This window comes from Diadema antillarum, unplaced genomic scaffold (genome assembly GCF_040938485.1).
Source record: "Diadema antillarum isolate AM-2024a unplaced genomic scaffold, OU_Dant_1.0 seq00001939_RagTag, whole genome shotgun sequence".
Taxonomy (NCBI): domain Eukaryota; kingdom Metazoa; phylum Echinodermata; class Echinoidea; order Diadematoida; family Diadematidae; genus Diadema; species Diadema antillarum.
The window spans coordinates 38,624-63,078 of NW_027272599.1; the positions used below are offsets into that span (position 1 = coordinate 38,624).

General features: G+C 39.1%; 1 pseudogene; it reads right to left on the bottom strand.

Moving 5' to 3' along the window:
* LOC139713275 (kinase suppressor of Ras 2-like) overlaps positions 1 to 24,455 on the bottom strand; it is a 97,248-nt pseudogene that overhangs the window by 37,834 nt on the left and 34,959 nt on the right.

Genomic DNA, 24,455 nt, shown 5'->3' on the forward strand with positions numbered 1-24,455 from the left:
TTTTCCTCTAGTTCACTCACTGTAATTCATCACATTGTTCTCCCTCTCTTTATCCATTTTCCTTTCATTCTGCGCTTCTGTCTTCCTCCATGAATTATTCCTCCTTGTAATCCTGCACTCTTCTCTCCTCACCCCCCCCCCTCCATCTTCACTTCATCCTCTTCAACCCATCTCCTTCCTGCACCAACCCCTCTTCCCTACCCCCCTTTCTCCAATCCGTCTCATTCATTCCCTGGCTCCAGGTACCTGGTAAACTGGCTTGCAGTTCATCCAGAGGTCAGTGGGTAGCAGCCCAGCGATCAGTCTCTCTCTCTCTCTCTCTCTTCTCCTGTCCTCCTCCTCCCTCTCCCCCCCCCCCCCCCCCCCATCTACCCTCTCATCTGATGCCCTCTCTGCCTATCTCTCACTGTCCATCTACCTCTCTCCTTTTTATCCACTGTCCCTCCTTGCTCTAGGGGCCTGGAGCCTTATGAAAGCAGATGGGTCTCCTTGTACAGGGTGTGTCATAAAAATGCAGCAGCCCTGTATCAGGAGGAGGCTACAGCCTCTTGTCAGGCTTTGTGGCAGAGGCTTGTAATCCACACCGCATGACTTACTGGAGACTAGTTTGCCATAATGAAGAAAGGCAAGGCATGGGGTGAATGTGTTAACTGAATGGCACCACATAGCATTAGTCACTCCTTGGACTTGGGTCTGCCTCACATCACTAAAACCGTTCATAGACAAAACATCTACAAAGCATGAATCATTCATGTTTAGTATGGTAATTGAGTGGTTCTGCGTCCAGTGACCAGCCCCAATCAACTGATTGTTTTTACATCATCTGTTATCTATTAGGCACTTCGGGACACAGAGATGTCTACTTTCATTCTTAAAAGGGGAATCTGTATAGTGAACTTTATACACCATGTTAACTGATATCATCTGATGAAGTGACATCCTAATGCATCAAAGTATGACGATATCCTATCATTATGCCCTTGTCATTGCATATTATACAATTAGACAATTCCATCAAAGCGCCGGCCTTCCATCGCCACACTTTTCCCATATATGCGTTTTGTCCAGAACAGAATGTGTTATCTTTAGTTGCATTAGATCTGCATACCAAATATGGGCTGATGTCAGTTGAATGACAAAGTTACTGCTTGGCTACTATCACTTCAGAAACCCAAACCAAATCAACAAAGGACTACAGCTGAGTCTATATCAAGTACTGCTCTCCTAGTTTTGATACACTGTGTACAATCCAGTTACTGACCTCTAGATATCTGTGCTGGGTCATGGTGACAATGCTCATCATATATGCACATTTTTTTAAACCACTGATTAGCTGATTTTCCCTGCATCATTTTCCTGTATAAAAAGTATATTCAGCTATCACATTCTTTTTCTTTTCATGCAAGCTTTGCTTCACACCACTGTAGCTACTTGACTATCCTAATGCTACTATTTCACTAATAATGCTGCTGCTACTGTTGTATTACTTGTAAGCCTGGTACTAGCACTGCTACTATTACTGCCACTATTAATAATACTACTACTACCACTGCTACTAATACTACTGCTAGAACTACTTCTACTATTAAATACTAAAACTATTACTATGTCTGCTACTTCTACTACTACTGCTAAGACTAGGCCTACTATAATGGGTAACACTTCCATAAATACTACAGTTATTCCTATGGCTCTTATTACTACCTCTACTGTTGATACATTAACTTATAATAATGCATCACATTCAACATTGAAAATAAAAAGAAGAAGATATTTACTCAACAGGGAGGTGGCAAAGAAAAATATGTTTGAAATGACATGAGAGAATGCTCACTGAAGAAATATTTCAGAATATGTCAGTAAGAATGGATTAAAAGGTCATATAAAGCTGGTATTTAGACAGATATCAAATATGCAGCCAATTCTAAGTATGCAGGGAAAACCACATGCATGCGAGAAAAGGTTGCAGAGAGTTTCAAATAGTCGTAAGAGACTAAAGTAAGGAGTGCATTGTACTATCTCTCACAAACTACATCTGCAGTAAAATTTTGCCGCACTCATGACAAATGCATCAGCCAAGTATCAACGTAATTCTATTTTTGCTCTTTTTTGTAAATAACATATTGTATCATATGCTTCTTTCATGTCGGTGAAGGCTCGTTTGAAGCTCATCACACGCAGTTGCATCATTACAGCTTTACCTAGTAGCTTCGCTGACACAAATTGAATATTGCTCCAAGCACTCCCCTTATTGTATGAAAAGGGGAGATACGGGGGGAGAGAGATTTATGCGGCTGAATCTATCCAGTGTGCGTGATAGTGATATCATTGTGTCATACAAGGAACTCCACGATTGATGACACCCTTGAAATCAATGCAAGCTGAGCTCATCACGCTGGATTCGGGGAGCCTACCCCTGGGAGAAGGGAAAAGAAAAAATACATCAACTTCACCTCTTCCCCCATCTCTTCCCAACCTCCTCTTCTTCCCCCCCCCCCCCCATCGCTAAAATTTTCCTTTTTTTAGATGAAACTCTTTTAAAATGTATGTTTGTATAAAAAACATAGGCCTTCATACGAAATGAGGATCTTAGTCGAGTATTGGTTCCAATATTCAAAAGCTAAAAAGATTGTACTTGTAATCCATTCTTAGTGTCCTCTCATTAAAAGTCGTTAGACACTAATGATACTTCACAAAAGATCATTTGTTTTCATCTTTTAAACTTGAATCATATACACATAGATAGATATTTCATTAAATTCTGTTCTTCTCCGCCATCTATCCCCTATGTCAGTATATTTGTCTTTCTGTACAACTCTCTATCTGAAAGAAAGATATTATTCAGAAACTCAATCCTGAACTCTCTCTCTCTTTCCATGTTTCCACCTCTTTCTTGCTCTCTTTCTCAAGTCTCTAGCCCCCTCCCCTACCCCTCCCCCCTTTCTCCACGACTTTCCTGTACAGGGAAAAGTGGCTAGGTTCAATGAGTTTCTCCCTCTAACCCGGAGAAGAGTACATAATGAGGATGCGCAGACGCTGAATATTCAATGCATGAGACAAGATGTATTGGGTTGCACAGGAGCGGCCATGACAACTCGCTTAAACCAAGAGCACATGCATGAGAGAGACACAGTATGCTACACATGTTCACAGCCACATGGTGCTAGGATGCATCAAGAAAAAGCCCTTTAAAAATCAGAGGGGGGGGGGGGTGGGGCAGTAGAATGATGGAGACAGACTGGTAAGGATACAGTTTACATAGACCTAAGATATGTAGGGAAATATCATCTCTACATTATATGCCACAAGTTTGCTTGTCTGGGAGAAAAATATCACATGAGACATTTCAGACATTCATTTTTTTTTCTCCTTCTTCTAGTTCAGTCATGGTGCTTTGTACACTGTCTGATGAAATACAGTCTGACCAGTTTGATCAATTTGCATGGTTTGCATTCAGAACCGACGAATCTTAAATCAATGTACGAAGACATACTATGGGCATATGCCAGTTGAACAACTGATTACCTAAATTGATTCCTGTGAACATAATCTGTAGAATGCTGAATACCTGAACATTACTGATAATAGGTTCAAAAATCATAGTTCATTTCATATGACTCAGTGTACTGTACCTCTGATTTCATGCATCCTCAATTCAGGGATGAACAGTACTTGTGGTGTGTGAAGTTGTATAGAAGAATTTAAGAAAGAAATGTTGGTTGAGGTTAGTCCAAACCATGTACAAGTGAAAATGTGAGCGATGATGATCCAAATGACACTTGAGTTATGACCCATTTGATCAGCTTCATTCACGGAATATTTTCGTAATAAATAAAAAGACAAAAGTAGGAATGAAAACAAATAACAAATGAGTTGAGCATTATTGTGAACCATCCAAATGAAACTGTCTGTTCTTCCGGCTCAGAGGGGAAATTTTCTTGAAACGGACACGGTGATGCCACAAAGAATGATGCAAAATTTTTAATACTGAACAAGCATTTACAATGTCTTGGTTTTTCCCCTAACACATCATCTCCAAGTGAAAGTGTCATAGCGCAATCTAATGAATACATTCCTGACTTTCTAAATACGTGGACTGACAAAACGAGAACTGACTACACTTCTGCATCTCAAGCAATGATTTGTTTAATGTCGTATCAAATAACATGATATCTGGTAACCTGCTCAAAATTTTTATCACATAAAGACATCGAAAAATTTATGAATACCAGACACACATGATAATTAAGTTGCTAAGTTACATTATTTTTAGAACTTCTTTAGCCAGAGTGCATTGACAAAATGTCACAGTACTGTGATGTCAAACCGACTGCATCTTTTGAAAGCTTTGAATTTCTCTTCCTCCTGTCTAAGTCTTGGGAGAAAAAAAAATGAAATAAGAAGTTCTTAAAGGCTTGGGGGAATGTTGAGGAGACGAAACTTCATTTGAAAATTTGCAATATGACACTCACTCATTTGTGACCCCACCCCTTTTTAAAGGATAAAAATATCAATGACAACGTTTGCATGCTAAGTCAGGCTTCATACGGATAACTAGACTACAACCTCACTGAAGTTTGAGGACATTTTTTTTTTTTTTTGGATATCTAACATGCTGCTAGATTGATTGTAATCAATCTACCCTTTTCTGAATTTATGTATGCAGGGCTCTGGCATTTCAAAATGCAGAGGAGATCTGAGAAATTGGGTGTACAGCATCACTTTTCATCACAAATACGTGGGGGGGGGGGGGGATAGGGAGAAGGATGATCACATCTTGGACTTCATATGACCAAATCCTGTTCTCCATAATTGCCACGGGAGAAAATTGGGTCAGACTCGCCGGCTCGCAACGCGATGTGCAATCCCGCCCCGCACTCCCCCTTCTACTTTTGGGTGATCCGAATGGCCAAAAATAGCGCGGCGCAACTTTCTCCCCAGCAAATGCTGTGGATGACGGTGGCGCACGCTGGCACTGCCCCCTCCCCCCACCTGCTCCCCGGGAAAAAGAGCAGCCGGCGCTGGGGTGTTGCGTGCATGCCGGTGACCTTTGCGAGCCGCGGCATTGTTTGGATTCACCCGTGGAGGGAGAATTACGTCACAGCAGCGATGGACGGGAGTAGGTATGATGTCAGAAAAAGGTGTGAGGAGTGGAAAATGTGAAATTGAGAGGCAGAAGACAGGAGCAAGACACTGTGAGAGAAAGACAGCATCCTCAAAATCTGGGGGTAAAAAAAGGAACAAAAAAAAAAGTAGAAAACAGGGGATAATGTGTATGCGGACAGAGGGTGCAACTTGTAAAGGTTTCGACGTCATCGCCAGAAGCTCCACAAGGAGAAATGGACTGGCGTGGGACAGTGGACAAATAGATAAAGGGTAAAAGATGATTTCCAGAAGGGAAATATCATTCTCAGATTGAAATCTACCAGAGGAAAAAAAAAGGAAGTATGACATATTCTCATCTCTGTATGCTATCTAAGCAAATGTACTGTTTGTGGAAATAAAGGAAAAAGTAGGGGAAAAAACTGTTATTTGAATGCCATAAATGTGAGCAAAAATAGACATTATGAAACAAGTGTGGACAAAGCTTGAACAGGAAATCACTCTACAATAAAACATGAATGAATATCATACATTTCCTAATTTTCAGGGAAGAAAAAAAAAACTCTATATCATTTCTTCAAGAAAAAGTAAACATTCTTTCAGTTGACTTGTTATTGACATAATGTTCAAGATAACATGATTCCCCCACCCCCATCTTCTGAAAGAGGAAAGTCAAGTGCTCTTTCATTATGCTATAAAAAATTAAAATACACTGAATTCTCTATATTGTTCCTTTATATATTTACCCTAGTGTGACATCACAAATTGTTGTAAGTTTTCTTATCCAGCGATGACAGCACATAGATTTAATCAAAGCTGTAACTATTCATAACTTTTGGATGGATGATCTGATTTTACTCAAACTTTACTATGTAGGCCTATACTTTTACTACAGTGTAGTTCTGCATTATTGCATACAAATTTGGGATAAATTCCCCCTCTACGCTGTGAAGTTTTCATTTTGGCCCTCCACCCTTACCCGAGGGATTGTGGACATCAACTTCTGAACAGAATAATAGTATGTTGCTAACTGCTTAATGTCACTTGTGGCAAAAAGAAAAGTGCAGGGGGTTCCACCTTGAGACTTAGATTGACGATGTACTATCTGTGGACGAGACGATACGACAGCAGCTGTAGAACCATCTCCAGGTGAAAGGCGGCAACAAAGATTGCAGATGGCATGACAGATAATGTACATAACAAGTGTCTCGCTATGAGTAAACATTTCACACTGGTCACACGTGAATGACGTGCATTCATGCACACGAGCCACTGGCACCTTTGGACAAAAATGGATCTCATGATATTATTTAGATAAAGTACACTTCACTAATTGGCAACAGAAGTCTCAGGGACGCTTCTGGCAAGGCTCATCATATTGACGTCATCTTCGTCTACGACAATCGTGGCCCGGCCGGCACGCAGGGTGACTTTGTGAATGAATGCACGCATGTCAGGAAGTCACTGTCAGATGACTGCATAAGCTATGTATGTTTTTGCCTTTTTTTTTTTTTTTACATCACGTTGATAGAGACGACAAGAACAGAAGTAGAGGCTGTTTCTTACATGGGGTACAGCCAGTGATACAGCTACAACTATACCATCACTAATGCGCAATCATCAGGCTGTGTCAACAAGAGCACAGGATGGTGATATATACAAATTTCTGATCGTGAGATTTCCAAGAAAAACAAGAATCCTGCCGAAATCAACAATGACGTATGGTCAGCAAATATACATATGTACCAAGGCAATAGTGACAGTAAAATGTTGAAAAAAGAGAATCCTGCCAAAATCAATCATAACGTATGGTCAGCAAATAATATGTGACCCGCTACAACAAAAGGATCCGAAAGTCGGGGGAGGACAATTTTCTGAAAATGGCATGACATAATTCCCTTACTCTTCTACTTTAATTTCATATATAACACAGCTCATAAAAGTACTTGGTTGTGGAGATATCAATGATTTTATTAACCCATGTCAAATGGTTGAGGAAATGAGACTTTCGAGAAAAACGCCTTCAAAGTTTTCCTTCCGATGCTATCATGATCAAGGGGAGGCGAGACAGTTTTCACCGCATGACAATAGAGGGTATGCTCCTAGCGACCTCCGCGATGTTCATTCAAGCTTAGCGCCAGCGGTCTACGCACAACCGATCAGTAATCAGGATGCCACGCACTGACCAATAAGATCACTCCCTCGTTTCTAGGGGCTGAGTCTAGCTGCGGCGCTAAATCCAAATCTTTTGACATGTTTCTGTTACGTTGAAAGTAGGAAAATCAAGGCTCAGAAAAACTCTGATTTCTTGCTTTTCCTTTGATCACTAAGCTCGAAATTTCGGCAGATGATAGACAAAACATTAGACTACAAAATTATGCCAAAAACAGAAATCCACTAGTTTTGATCAAATTTTGATGATGTGACTTCAAACTCGTTTTTCTCGGCTCAGCTGTCAGCGACTTTAGGATCCTTTTGTAGTAGCGGGTCACATATACCAAGACAACAGTGATCAGATGGTATTGTTGTGTTGTTTATTTCGTCGGCAAATGAGGTTCTCAAAAACAGCATGAATGCTCACAGCAAACTACAAATTATGTGATTCAATGTCGTGGTCATTACTGCTGATGCGATGACTTTGGGAAGTTTTTGACTTCAGCAGTCGGGCAAGGGCACAAAAAAGAGAAAATTCTTACAGATCAAGAGAGAGAGGATGAGATAGAGGAATAAGTACTGTATATTGCTACATAAGCCCTTGCTCGATTTCTCGGGGCAAGTAAAAATAAAAATTGGGCAAGTGTTTTGGAAAGGTGAGAAAAAAAGATTATTGCCTGAATTGGGCAAGCAAAAAAGTTTAAAAGCCACCTTTTTTGTCAGAGGAGAGAATATGAGCAGAAGAATGGAGAGAGGGAAGGAGAACAAGTAAAAGAGGAGAAAAAGAAGGAAAGAGTACAGGGAGCTTGGGGCTGGCTTTACCAGAAGAATAGCTGGAGGACACCAAGGCAATGGCTGAGATTGTTAGTGAGAATGGTGAATGTCAAGTGGTTTCAAAAGCTATACGGAATCCTCAGCCGTGCAGTTTACAGCCGTGGTGGTGCATCAGTCTCTCAATGGGCCTCTCTGAGTGCCATTACATGTGAATAATGCTTGCACAATCTCTCTCTCTCAAAAAAAGTTCGTTGTCGGTGTGAAATGACATTTTCCTCGTATATTTTTCTTTTCTTTTTTGTTTCTTCCATGCCAATGTCTGTGAGAGGGAGAGAGAGATACTGAGAGAGTGAAGGGGGTGGGGAAGCATTTGAAATTCAACCACTGCAGTAAGAATTTCAGCATATTTTACTATAATAGAATATTATGATTTTTATATTAATTCTTCTAATAAATCTCTCAAGCCTTTGTATCAAATTGGAAGAGTAAAAAGAGAAAGAGAGAGAGAGAGATTAATAAGAATTCAAAGTTTCAGTACACTGTGGGTAAGAAAAAATATTTTGGTAGACAATGTCTTTAAAAAATATATCCTGCATAACTTCGGGCAAGCAAAAGTTTTTTGTAGGCTACCTTTTTTCACTCCCCCCCCCCCAAAAAAAAAAAAAAACCAAAACAAAAAAACAAAAAAACACTAAGTCAACCATACAGAGAAGTCCTAAGATTATGACTGTATAGTGATGCAAAGTACTTAATTTCATTTTAAAAACAACTTTCCAACACTTACATGAAGATGCCAGAATGCAATGCAACATCAACACGAGTTCAAACCAAGTCTGCTACTCCAAGATAGTATAGTTTTGGTGGAGATCAGGATTGGGCTTTCAACTTTTTGCGAGATACAGGGAAACCACTTATAGAGCATACCATTCTAAAAAGATTTCAAAGTTTATTTGATGAAAAACGGTTTTGGAATGGCCGAGACATCCAAAAACAAAGTGAAACAAAGTGTTCGTAATAAAGGGTGGGTCCCACCTTTTATTCGGATCACTCTGTTTTGGATATCTCAGCCATTTCAAAACCAATTTTCATCAAATGAATGTTGAATTCCTCATAGAATTACATGCTCTTTCATATTTCATGAGGTTCTCATTATCTTACAAAAAAATGTTAGAAACTTGAAGTTAGGTCTCAACCAAAACTATACGATCCCTTTAAGCGTGCGAATCAATGTGTGCTGTTTATTCAAATGGTTGTGTTTTATTAAGCCTTTGTCAGACTTACAAGTGACTTTCTACATCAGTCTCTTATATTCCTGGACTTTCTTTTCAGGCAAGTAAAGTACATGTTCATACAAGCGTTCTACAACTATTTGAAAATCTCCTTGCCCAACTAGGCAAGTGATGAAAAAAAAAAAAAAGTTATGTAGCACCCCTTTAACTGTCTCTTTCTCTATCAAAAGTAAAATATCATGATCTTGGTCTCAAAATGCTGAAGCCTGGGATGAGACTAACCCTCAGTTGGGTTTGAGAAACTCTTCCTGTCTTCATACTACTCAGGCCAGTCGTCAGCACAGTGGTCTTACTTTCCCACACACAACATCAACATATCACCTAGAGAGTGTTAGGGATGACCGCAACCTATTTTCCTTGGCAATATTGTTCAAAGGAAGTGCAGCTTTAGCTAATTATTCCAGGACTCGACGGTACCACAAAGCGCCAGCACAGGCAGAAAATGACATCAGAGGGGATGGGGGGGGGGGGGGGGGGGTTTGCACAGCACATAAGCTTGATATTTTCGCATCGGGTACAAGGGTAAGGACCAAATTGCCCTCACCCAAGGAGAAAGACAGCCTGATCTCTGCTTCAAGTTCTTCTCCAAAGTATCAGAGAATTTTGTCGCCTGCATCTGACTGTGTGTACACCTTGAAGGAATGGAACAGAACACTTACATGCACAATAAACACAATGCACATTTTAACTACCCCCATTATGCAAGTGACTTGAATCTAGGGACATTTTACCTTTAAAAAAATGACTTATATGGAGGGCGACAAACACAGCAGTCAATGCATGTATACAAGTTTTGATGCAATTAATCAGGCAAAGACATGATAATGAGAATGTGGCACCCTACAGACACCACAGATCAACAGTCGTAACCTTGGAACTTGATGGCATGAGCTAAAAATGCTGAAATCAAGAAAGATGAGCCGAAATTCTGAGAATTCAGTCAAACCATTATCAATAGCAATGGAAGGAGTTCTTCTCACACCCTTATCTACGATTGCCAGTGAAAATGACGTCAAAGATATGGGATTGAGCTTTACAACAGAAACATTTCCTGTCGAGTCAGTGGGTTGTTGAAGAAATGTCCAGTGGTGAATGACAGGTGAGTATCATTAGTTCAAGTCGGTGTGAAAGAGTAAAAGGACAGAACAAAAGTAAAATCATGTAAGGTATGAATTTCCTTCAATTTGTCTCCCTCTGTACAAATGAAATTTATAAAATTGCAGCTGCTGGTCTACATAAACATATCGTCACCCCTCTGCATAGTTATCTCTTGCTTTCATTTATATGCCCTGTTCGCCTTGGACTTCCTAACATCACAATGTCTGAATTTCGGAGCTTGGGTATCTGCTTCAAGTTCATCACGTCACTGCTGGTAACCAGGGATAGCCTGGTGGTAGTGTCGCCGCCCTAAAAGCAGTAGATGATGGGTTCGATTCCGGCTGGATCTCTTTTTCCCCCTCTGCTTAATAATCGCTTCCTTTCATAAAATCTTGTATAAACAATACATGCAAGAAACTGAGAGAGGTTTAAGACTTACAAAAGAACCCACTCGTAGTTGTGCTAACAAAGCATAGTCCATGCTAACTAAACTATATTAATTGTAACTTTAACCTTACATCACGTTTCTTCCAAATACCTCCTTCACATCACGTTTTCCCAATCATGCTATGGGGGTGTCTTCTGATTGGAGTTTGCTCAATTTTGGGTGTGTGTTTGCGTTATAAATGATTTGACCTCTGAAACACAATGAAGGTGGCGCCGAACATGACCTTCAAATCACTTCCCCCACAGTACATCAGTACGTGGAAATAGCTTTTGAGTGCAACGAGTGTTGAATGTTTGCTGACAAGACCACAGATTTGTTTTTCGATAAAAATGTTGAATGGAAAGTCGTTTGCAGTTTAAAATATTGTCAGGGAGACTTTTGTTGTCTATTGACTTTAACACACAGTCCTTCAACACATTCAGAGATTTCAAAAATGTGTTTCAGGAGTGTGATTACCATCAAGTTCTTTTTGCAAAGTTTGAAACTGAATGAAAGCAGCCAACCTACCTCTGCCGATTTCTGATTGATATCCATGACGTGGAGCCACTGCTTGAAGTCGGGGAACCTGTTGAGCTGCTCGTTGGTCGCCTCCACTTCAAATTCATGCTTGGTGGCCAGCTGACGACCAAAAAACTCGATGAGGCGACCCTGTCAGACAGAAATTAAAAGCAGCGGAAAATTAGATCATGTGACCATAAGTTTACTTTCTTGGAAGTATTCAACACTTTGTTGTTCATTGTTGATATTGTAAATGCTCAAGTATCCTTTACTGCACGAGAAATGCCTCCACAGAAAATCTGCATAGTTTCCTAATATTGATATAGTTTAGCAACAGTCAGCAAACGGTTTCGACCTGACACATTGTGCCATACAAAGGAGGAGAAAAAAACATTGTTGTATATTGATCAGTTTTGCAAAACTATGTGAATATTCCTGAATCAAACAATAAAAAAGATATAACCCCATCAGTTCGGTCAAAGGAAGAACTAAGTCATGTAATACATGTAGCAATGAAATAAGTAAACTTTGTATTGAAGGTCGAGCTTGAAATGTCTAGCACAGATGAAATACCATCAAAACCTGCTCTATACCTTTTCACAGGTCAATACAATGCACTTTCACACACATCATTGATTCATACTGATTCATACTGTAACCATGTACAATGAATGACCCATAATTGCTCATATCATAAGACTGGTTTCAATCAGCACCAACTCTCTCTCTCCTATCCATTTTCAGGATGTTGCACTGCAATATCCGGGTGTGCTAGGGCAGTCCTGCAATGTCCGGGGTTTTTTAAGGACACTTGCCTGCTAAATGTATTTGACACTTGTCCCCTTGCCCTAAAATATTTGGCACGCGTGAGTGAGGAAATACCCTCAAAAAAACACCCCCCAAAAACATGTCCTACCTAACTGCAAAGAGACATAAAATTCATAAAACTGCCATTACTGATATTACATGAATAACTTTTTTTTCTTACAAAGCTATGGAATTTCACAGATTGTCTATAAGTTTCATGATTTACTGTTGAGGCAAAAATTTAATGTGCAAAAATATCATGAATTATGGAAAGGCATTAGCGCACTTACAAAAGCCTCAATGTCAAATCATGAAAACAGAATCGCCTGAAAATGTCTGTGACCTCCTCACTTGCAAAAATGTCTGTACGCAAAAAATAAAAGCTTATATACAGTATGTTATCATATTAACCAGAATGCCTGCAAAGCTACTGTTGAGACATGTTTACTGTGACATCTGTATACAGGACTTTTCTTCAATTGGTGTCGAGCCCAAAGACACCATACTACATGTTGTACAGTGACTGGCTACTTCTTTCTGTCGACAGTCAGAAAGCCCCCAGTACATGTAGATGTAGATGTTGAAACATTCATTAAATGAACTTGTGATTCTGCCAACTCTTGACCAATGAAATGAGGGGAAAATCTGCCTCCTAGAAACCCTTGTGCAATGCGTTTGATCCCGTCATTGCCAACATCTCCCATTTGTTATGTTCCCAGTCATTATGAGAATGAAAGAATCTCTAGATACACATACTGCTTAGCCTCTGTTAAAGACCTTTTTTTCTTGATCAAAATGGAAAAAGTGGAAAATAAACAGTGAAGGGGCAACTTAAAGCTGTGGTCACACAGGCAAAACTTCTGAAAGTTTAACTTTGAGAACTTTTCATGAAGTTTGCTCGTCCATTTACAAAGGTGTTCAAACTTCTCAAAGTTTCAGTTCTCAAAGTTTGGGTCACTGATGCACATGAGCAACAGCAAAGAAACTGTCTGATAGCTATTGATTGTTATGTAAAAAATGTTCACATACATCCCAATGAGGGCTTGCTTTGGAAGTCAGGTGACAAACATCAGGAAGATTCAGTTGCCACGCATGGCATTCAGACTGCACAAATTTTGAGAAAGTTTTTTGGGTTCGGAAATTTCCCTAGTTTTATGATAGTGGTACGTTTCTTGTGTGAAGTTTTGTGGGAAATTTTCAGGAAGCTTGTGGTGACAGTAGCAAAACATCCAAAAACTTTTAGACTTCATGAAGTTCTGCCCAGTGCTACCACGGCTATAGAGAGAAAAGCCCCCCCCCCCCCCTTTCAAAAAAAAAAAAGTCACTCACACTTTTTTAAGAGCCCAATTATCAGACCGTAATTCCTCACTGAACTGATTTTGCAGTTAATACCAACATTCAGCATTGCCAACTCAATGCTTGGATAAGATGATTTGTTGTTGTTGTTTCTCAAAAAGCAAAGTAACCAAATGACTTGATGGTCTGAACAATAGATAAGTGGCTCAGAACTTCTCAGAGCTACCAAGTCTCACGCATTCTGCGTGAGACTCAAGCATTTAGGGGCCATCTCACGATCTCACACGCATGACACCCATTTTTCTCACGCATCGGGCGAAGTCTGCAACTTGGGCCTATTATAATGAGCATAGCTCAAAAAATTAAAGTGATAGTTGCAACTGAAGGTATATCTCCCTTTTGTCTTATAAAATAAGTAAAAAATAGTCACTTAAGTATGCACCTGATCGCACCCTTAAGAGCTAAATATTGAAAAAGCTCCCTACCGTGGGAGGCCACAGGGGGGAAAAAACCCCTCCCACACCCTCGCTCGCATGCACATTCGCATGTCGAGATGCCGAGTAATGAAAATCTCACTCATAAAATTTTTTTGAACTTGGCATCCCTGACTTCTGCGGGTGAGGAGGAGAAGAAGCAGGACAGTCTTGACTGTGTGGGGGTCCTCCACACAGAAGAGGATGATACATGGCATAGAAATCAATGCACAGCTTTCCTGAATATCTAGATCCATGCGTGAAGATATATAGCAGGAGCGGCATGGTGGACATTGCAACAAAGCACCATAACAAACAAGAAAACAAGATATATCACTGGTACACATCAGTAGGATGGTGTTGATTACACTTGCCCACCCACACCCACGCTCATTACGGACACTTGGTTTTTCTGGTCACCAAATCGAGGTTAGTTACAAATCGTAAATCGTGCTATGACAAGAGGAAGTCTGCCAATCGATTGTGATGATTACAGCAAGCTTACAACGAATTGTGATGAAGAACTCAAAATTGAATCAGATCCTGTACCAGGGTAATCCCCTCCTCCTAGAAAAGTTCATAACATGTTTATCAGTTAGTGTCATGAATAACATTTCTTTTTTATCCACCACGGAGAATATACCGTTTATATCCTCTGTGAGACTGTACAACTCTTGGTTAAGAGACCCTTGACAATTATTTTTGATGCAAAGACTTTGTTTCTTTATTAGCTCCGGATGTTTTTATACCATGCCCACATACAAAAATGTAGTTTCCTGCATTAAGTCATATGTTTTGACAACATCACCTACATTTGCCTATTGTGTATGACAAGCAGGTCTACGCTGTCATATTGGGTGATTTACAGAGCTATTTGTCTCTCTTCTTTGTTTTCCTCTGGTATTACAGGTACATTAAAGGGACTGTACAGTACTGGCTGAGGTGGGGATTCATGTTTTGAACATTCCTTAGTGAGATAATGAGAAACCTCTTATGAAATATGAAAGAGCATGTAATTTCAAGAAGGATTCAACGTTTATTTGATGGAAATTGGTTTTCAAATGGCTGAGATATCCAAAAAAGTGATGATAATAAAAGGCGACAGGCCACGCCTTTTATTAGGATCTCTTTGTTTCACCTTGTTTTTGGATATCTCAGCCAATTCAAAACCGATTTTCATCAAACAAACTTTTGATACCCCTTAGAATTGCATGCTCTTTGACATCTCATAGAGTGCTTTCTGAATATCTCGCAAAATGTTAAAAGCTAAATCCTCACCTCGACCAGAACTGTACACACCCTTTAAATTGGAGACCATCACCTGTGGAAAATAAACAACACTACTGTGTACACAACATGTCGCAAACTTCGGCTGCGAATTCTAGAGCATACCAGTGTATTTAAAACATGCTTGCGAAATTGCGCAAATGTGCAAAAATACGCACATCCTATATCTGATCCTTGAACATGACACCACAACTTTCAAATTAATATTATGTCTGCCTCAACAACATTCAGTTTCATCCAATCTGTCATTATATACAAACTCTACTTTCGCTGCTGGGTTGCTGAGCCAAAAGCGGCAAAGCGCAGTGCTTGTGACTTTAGTTAAGAATGCTAAAAATGCGTAAACACATATAAAACTCAGAATGGCTGTCTTAGGTAATAAAACATTCACAAATCGCAGAGGAGAGAAAAATACCAGACACATGTATAAACAAAACTTCTACCCAACAGAATACTTGAACTCTCTAAACTTTCCAATTCCTAAAGCTCCTTGACATCATTACAGAAGAACTTGCATCATCTGTCTTGGTACACTCAAACAGCATTTCTGTAATAAAGATGTGGACATATTGTACATGTACATGTAGCCCTACACAGAAAAAGAAAATATGACAAATTGTCTAAAGTAACTGAACACATAAAGATATGAATAGCAGTTATCACTCTTACAACACATTCATATAGCTCTAACTGTGTGCACAGATACAGACTCTGAAGCATTTCCTTTTATGTTTTCTCCCAAGGTCCTGGTCTATTCTAAGGCACATAATAAGAATGTCAACTCCTGCACCTACAGTATACTGCTAGTATCATGAAATATGGTGACTGTAGAATATGTTGGCAGGTCAACATTGACCTTTTGACCTTTACCTTGGCAACCAGCTCATAAAAGACAAGGTGACAATGAGGAAGAGGAGCTTTAAATGTCAAGTACAATGCAGAGAAATGGGGACTAAAGATTGGATAGGTAGCCATAGGTGGCATACCCAGAGTCAAGGTTAGTTCACCACGATTTCAAGATGCAACTAGACTTGGAATTTGTCAAGACTGACAAATTAGGTGATCCGATTTTTTTTAATCAATGATTCGAGTCCTGATCGCAATAGGCATGACCATATAGGTTTCATCTGTGTTTAGAGACATTGGACGTGTGATATTTGGATTCTCATTTAGAAAAGAGAGTTAGGTCTGCTATCTCTGTTACCAAATTCGGTATACACTATAAAGAAGATACAGAATGAAGTATATTTGACCATTGACCCAACTTTGCACAGCCAAGATGGCATCTGACCAAAAAGTGGTTATTTTGTGAAATGATTCTTGTAACATGGCCTTTGCGTGTGTAAAATATGGGAAAGATAGGACATGTATTCACCAAGATACAGGTTAAAACATTTATGACCTTTGACCCTAATTTACATACCCAAGATGGTGTCTGATCAAGTAGTTGTTATTTTATGAAATAATGTACGTGACATAAACTAAACATGTGCCAAATATGGGGATGATAGGGGCTGTTTTTCTTGAGTTATTGCAAAGAAAGTTGCAGAGAGAAAGAAATATCTCAATACATCGAATATAAGTTTGATGTCAACCAAGTTTTTACGTGATCTCGGCATCGTATGAAAAAATGAAGAATCACTGATGATAGCCCAAAGTCTCAGCTACATCATATTAAAATCTGGGAGAAATTTACAGAAGAGTAAGTGAGGTAGTGCTCGATAAAGAAAGTCATGTCAATTTTCATTTCCAGAAAAATTCCCTCCCATAGAGATAACACGTAAACTGGTTAAATTTGACAAGGTTACATTATATCCATTTTCACGTGGTGAAGACATCATCCGATTAAAACTTTGATTAACAAAACTTAAAGAGTATTACATTGGCTACAACATACTAACATCTGGAAGAAATTCACCGAAGGGTAATTGAGCTAGTCGTCGATAAAGACAATCATGTCAATTTTCACATCTAGAAAAATTCCCTCCCATAGAGATAACACGTCATAATAAAGATAAAGAAAGAAGTACATATGACCTTTGACCCTACTTTGCACAGACAAGATGGCGTCTGAGCAAAAAGTGGTTATTTTGTGAAATGATTCTTGTAACATGGTCTTTACGTATGCAAAATATGGGAAAGATAAGACATGTATTAACCAAGATACAGGATGAAACATTTTTGACCTTTGACCCTAATTTACATACCCAAGAAGGTGCCCGATCAAGTAGTTGTTATTTTATGAAATAATGTACGTGACATAAACTAAACATGTGCAAAATATTGGGCTGATAGAGCTTGTTTTTCTTGAGTTATTGCAAAGAAAGTTGCAGAAAGAAAGGAATATGAAAATACATGGAAGATAAGCTTTAATTTCAACCAAGTTTTTGGGCATGATGCCGACTCCGTATGAAAAAACGAAGGGCACATTAACGATAGCCCAAAGTCTCAGCTACAACATACTAAAATATGGGAGAAATTCACCGAAGCATAAGTGAGCTAGTGCTCGATAAAGATAGTCATGTCAGTTTTCATTTCCAGAAAAACTGCACTCCCATAGAGATAACACGTAAACTGGTCAAATTTGACAAGATTACTTTAAATCCATTTTTACGAGGTGATGCCGTCATCCAATCAAATTGTTGTTATTATATATCTGAAAGACCATTTAATAAGCTACAACATATTGAAATTTGGACGTAAATCAATTAAAGAAAAAGTGAGATATGCTTGAATGAACTTGAAATTTGATGACGTCATTTTGAAAATTTACTTTTTTAACTTTATTAAGAAATTTGATATCTTTGAATGACTTTTTCAGTATCGCCAACCCATAAACTGACATGTACAACTCATCAGCTTTCAGAATATGTAAAGAAAATGGGGGGTCACCGTCCATCCTGACGAGTAAAATCGGATTTAAAATTGGCGGTTTTGGGGCATTGTTGTACTGTATATCGCCATTGACGCGCGCGCGGAATTTCAACTTTGACAGTCCCGTATGACGTCATATTGAGTCGGATTGACTTGAAACTTGCTAGAAATATTCCTTGACTTTTCAGACATCCGATAAATGTAAAAAATCGGGAAATTTCTGTTGCATATGAGCTGTACGTGCGTATATGTGCGCGCGCGTACGCGTCCGTCCAATTTTTTCAATTTTTCAAAAAATGCTCCAAATGGTCTGAAACGTATGCAAAAAAAATTTGAGCTTGATTGGAGCATACAAATATTTCAACGCGCGCGTACGCGCACGTCTTTACGATGCGAGGAATTCTGAAAATATGGGTAGAATTCCCTTGAATTGAAATTTATGTGACGTAAATTTCATTGAGAAATTCCACTCCATTAATGAGATATGATTGAAAATGTGTTTTCATATAATGACGTCATAGTGACGTCACGGTCGACTGATCACTACGATTTTACTTGACATGTCGTCTTTGGGACATGATACACATATGGTATAAGTTTGACATTCATAGGCAATGCACTTTCTGAGCTTATCTCTACACAACTTTTGCGGAGAAATAAAGAAGAAGAAGAAGAAGAAGAAGAAGAACAAAGAATCAGTACAGATACAGAAGGTGATCCGAGAGGATTCTCGGATCACCTAATTCAAGGCTGTATGGCAAACCTTAGTGGGTACGGTGTGCAATATGTGGGTAGTGGGTACAATGTATGTATACAATACAATACAATACAATACAATACAATACAATACAATACACTACACTACACTACACTACACTACACTACACTACACTACACTACACTACACTACACTACACTACAATACAATACAATACAATATAATATAATTAATGTTTAATACACTCTTCCCATGAGGCTAAGAGTGCTTACAAAATAATTATGTTGGTGGCTTAGATTTTTTTACTGCCACAGAGTGGAGAAAGATGGCAGACACTCGGTATGTCACATTTTCAGTCTTTCTTCTCCAACTTGTGCTTGGGAGGTAGAGCAAATATCAAGTTATACTGTATACTGTCTCATTGCAATGTCTTCCTGTGCAGTTCTTGGTATGGATACTCGATTCCACGCATAAACCTAGGCAAAAAACAAGGGGAAATTTTTTGGGGGAACATCCAGCTGCACTTCGGTCCACCACGCCACGGCCGGCATGGTGATATCAGGTGGGACAGCGTATGTCACGGTGATCTCTTACTTCTGAGATCTCACATGCAGGATCCCTCTTTGTAAACATGTTTACATTCTGTACGCACAGTGAGGCGTTGACACAGTCAGCGAAGACAACAGGAAGACTCGGTCTTAGCCAGAAATCTCGCCCACACAGCTCCCCGCATGCGTGCACTCTCTTCTCTCTTCGTAAGAGACGCAAACAGAACAGCTGTTCAAAACTTGTCAGGATCTCTTTCCCTCTCCCTCCCTGTCTTTTCAGCCTTTCTACTACTCTGCAGCCACTTTTTTCACTCGGAAAAAAAAAATGAAAACAGTGTCAAACACCTCTAGTTGTGGTTTGTTTCTGACGTCTACATATCCCTATCACATTTTTAGCTTTTGGGCCCAGTTCCATGAATTTCCAGGACACATGAAAAGGTCATTTCAACTCAGTTGTTATCATCATTACCTCTTTAGCCATATCACACAGTAGGTTTTAAGGGGTCATTGACACTTCAAATAAAACCATTTCATCATTTTTTTATAATTAACTCCCATCCCTTCCGTATGCTAGAAGGCTACATGCTCGCTAGCCAGGGGCAACTAGAGCTCACTGTAGGATGATCAAACGAATGAGCACTTGCCAGCTAGGGTTGGGGTCCTTGCCCAAATGGTCACTACGGCACTGGGCAAGTAGGAAAAATATCTAGTTTGTAATGCCCGACCTCTGACCTTTACATCCAGACTGAAACAAACAAATCCACATTTTATACATCAACAGATCACGAGCCACTGAAGTCGGTGATAATTGTTATGTTTACAAACAACTACAAGGTTGTCAACATCTTGGCACACAGTACCCAGCATCAGACATGACCATCATTTTCATAAAGCACTAAAAATTGTCAGTGGCTGGGGGACACTATGTACACACTACACACACTACGTATAGCCTAGACATCTGTGTACATGTAGCTGAGATAATCACATAAAACTACACTGAGGCTATGAAATTGGCAGCAGATTTCTCACCATAAACGCACATTCTAACTTTAGAAATTCAACCTTGACCATTATATGACTGACACTCCATTCTCCAGTAGTGGTTCAAATGTACGCAAAGCTGACTTTTCCTATAAAATCATAATATAGAGCAATGAGCAGTTTCTCTTGAACAAGTAGGCGTAATCTGACATATATGTGTAAAATACAACCATTCACACCACCTGTTATCTTTTGTGAAATATCTGCAATGTTTACAGTCTTCTTTTTTTTTTAATGAAGTATGAGGCTTATTATAATGTACCTGATCTTCTCTTTTGAATTTTGGTAACTTGTATGGTACTGTATACGCTGTTATTTTCGCGAGGGTTTTATTTTCGCGAATTTTGCGAGCTTTGGGCTGATCGCGAAATTAAAGACACGCGAAAATATTACCCCATCATACCTTATGTACAAATTGATGACAAAATGCATCCAACGCTGGCCGGATCAGAACACGGCTCTTAACCGGCCAGTACGTACACATAAATACTAGTACGTACATTGTACGCTACGGTGCGACCGATTGTGGAAGTGCAGTACGATGCTAAACACGCATTAAAATGTGCATCTCCGTGCTACGTTACCCTATGCAAACGAACACACGTCTGGTTCGACGTGGTTGGGTGAGGCATAGGGATGTATGTAAAACTTTCGCTAGCGCAGCTCTAAAACTTTGTCGTCTACATCTATCTGTTACAACATTTGGTAGATACTTGTGAATGCCGTGTGTGAGTGTCTCACTGCAAGTTCCCGTAATTGTTTCATTTTAAAAATCTTCTAAATGTGTCTTTTCTATAGTCATGTTTGGGAAGTCACAATGCAAATGGAAAAACGTTACGAGTACGTTGGCAAGTGTTTGAACGTGTTTCTCGGACTTGGCAGTAGACCCTACTACCACTAGTATCAATTGCGAATTCAACAACACGCGAAAATGCCACTGATACCGTGATTCGCGACAATATCTGTACGCGAAAATATTGGCGAATACAGTATGCTTGCAATAATAGATTTTACATCTCAAAATGTATACCGTTTTCCATATAGGCCTACAGCTGAGCTTTTTGCTCTTGAAATGCTGTGACATCTACACAGGTCAGTTCTTGAATCAATACAAAAGACTGCCATCATACCACAAGAGATTCTCTCTTCTCCTCCACAACAAACATGAAAACAGATAAGAATAGGCATGGGTGCTGAAGGGTATAGCTGAAGGCTTTAGCATGCAACGACTACAGACCTTTGCAAATTAGACTTCAATTTGGCAAAAAAAGAAAGAAAAAGAAACAAAAGAAACAAAAAATTATCGATTTTTCATAAAATAATAATTCATTTCTTGGTGAATAATTCATTTTCTTGAAAAATAATTCATTTCTTGGTGAAGCCTGGACCAAAGGCTATTTATTCCTCTTGCATGATTGTATATAATTATGTATGACGTCATTGGGGCAAGGCAGAAAAAAGGCCAGTCTATTTCTTCTACTGAGTGTAAATCAACAGCTAATATCCTTGAGTTATTTTTTTCTGCGAACAGAAAACAAAAACATATGTGGGTGAACTAGGGTGCTTCACTGACCGATCCCCTGGAAAAAGGATTATAATTAACTCACAAAAGGGCACAACAGCAAAACAAGGAAATATCCTTTCTGTGTGTGTGTGTGTGTGTGTGTGTGTGTGTGTGTGTGTGTGTGTGTGTGTGTGTGTGTGTAAAGAACCAGAAGAAAGACTATAAAGTCTATGTTGACATAAAAAAAAACTTTCTGTCTACAGTATCTTATCTCTATTCCTCTCTCAAACCCTCATCTTTTTGGCATCAAGCGGCAGTACCAAGTAACACAGGTATATCTAGGTATATTTAAAACTTATTTAGCTCTCAAATTGGGGGGGGGGGTGGGATAAATCAGAGCCTTACACTGTAAGTTCCAGTACTGTTTTGATGAATGGAAAATGCAATTTCTTTCCGTGGAAAACCTCACAACATTTCACTCTAAATACATTGTACATCATCATTTATTGTCACAAAACTACCAGCTCAAGATGACATAACCCTTTCTTTCAACTGAATCTAACTTTATATCACTTTCAAACAGAATATCACTGAAATTGCAGAGATAAAATCAATCAGTTGCTGATTATATACAGGAAAGAACATTTGCAAGAATTCCACAGAACACATTTTTGGTCACCTTAAAAATAAAACAAAACGATACAGCATACATAAAACAAATAAACAAAACAAACAAATAACCAATCAAAGCTTGAGGCTGCTTGACATTAATTTTTTATCTTAAAAAAAGAATTGGAGAAAGACAGATTTGGGGAGAAGGAAGATGACTTTCAGTCTTGTTTGACGCAACTTGGTAAAAATATGGTACCAAGGCTTTCTTTTCTTACTGATAAAAAGGCATACATACTTATATACATACATACCATAACTTGTCTTATATTTATGTATCAAAAAAAAAGAAGAAGAAGTAAATGGCATGGTATGGAATATATTTCCTGTGATATCTTTCAACAAGCTTGGTCCTTGAAGTGGCCACGCAAAAAGATCTTCACCATGTCACTTTACTACTGTGTCTCGAACTCGAGTGCGGCATGAAGGTAAATGTGTGCTGACTTGTATAGTAACTTTGGCCCCTGAGCAATGAAAACACCAACCTTCAGGTGACAATTTGATGCCTAGTTTCACCAATCACCACCTTGTACTACATGATTGATGAGTGCAACACTCAGGGTGAGGGTGACAGAGTACAGAAGACAGTCATAAAGAGTATTCATACAATCTACACTATGTCACAGGACATGTGTTTTATAGGAACTTGCACTCAAGCTACTAATCGATTTTGAGCTCGCGAATGATTTAACTAGGGTCATCAATTGTCGTACATGTCTACCAACACAGCAATCGTTACGAAGAGCCAAGACATTTTCCCTGGTTACCAAATATTTACATTTAAACAATACAGTGGTAGCAGCTGGCCAATATCCAATCAGGTGTGAGTAATTTGCTTGCTACCATGGAAACTGCAATCCCTGGTAACGCTCCATAATTACAGACCCTTCATGAAATGGGCCCCTGGTATCATAGTATACACAGCTGGTGCTGGGACATTTAGTCACTGTACAAATTGTAGGTCACAAATCACATACTGTAGTTTTCAATATAAGGTATAGTATACAGGCTAGGAAATCCAGTTTCAGGTTTTAACACAGGGCTGTATGTGAATCACTGAATGAAGGAATAACATACACTTGAATTTTTTTTGCCTTCAAAAGTCCACTTTTGAAGACAAGAGCTGTGCTCCTACTGTTGAACCCTGGCAGTCCTCAGCATGAAGACCACATTGCACTTTCTATAGAGCTCTAAATGTGGTATTTCATTTTGGTGACATAGCATCGATACTCATTTCACAAATTTGCATAAACATGAGGCGAGGCTCTGTGAGTCTTGCCAAACACGGGTCGTGTCCGAGCTCGTTCCATGAATATTCGTCCCCTCATTCCAACTGACGACATCTGCAAAAGAAGCAGCGTCCAATTGCAATGTTGATGGCACATGTGCACAGGGATGATGGGATAATTGCCTGCTTACGTGCAACTTTGCCCTGAAATCATCCAATCAATAGACTGATATATATGGACGTTTCCTAAGGGTAATTAATTAAGCAACTGAAACGGCAATCAATACGCAAAGTTCACATCACTTCTTGGACTAATGTGTACTGTAGTCTCCACAGCCAGACTCAAATTAGCTTTTTAAAGCACTCAATCTATGCATAATTAAGTAACGACACATCTCACAGTAGTAATAGTAATGAGAAACTTCATGAAAAAAAAATACTCGTTATGTTCTATGACACTGAAATGAACAAAAACACTTATCATTTGTGCATTTAAGTCTATTCACATACAAAACTGCTCACTAAAGAAATGACAACTGAAATGCTGACAAAATAATTTCTACCAGTAAATTACTTACAGTGAAAGATCGGACACGTACTTATTTTCACATATTCATACCTGTATCCAAATACTTTAAAAGAG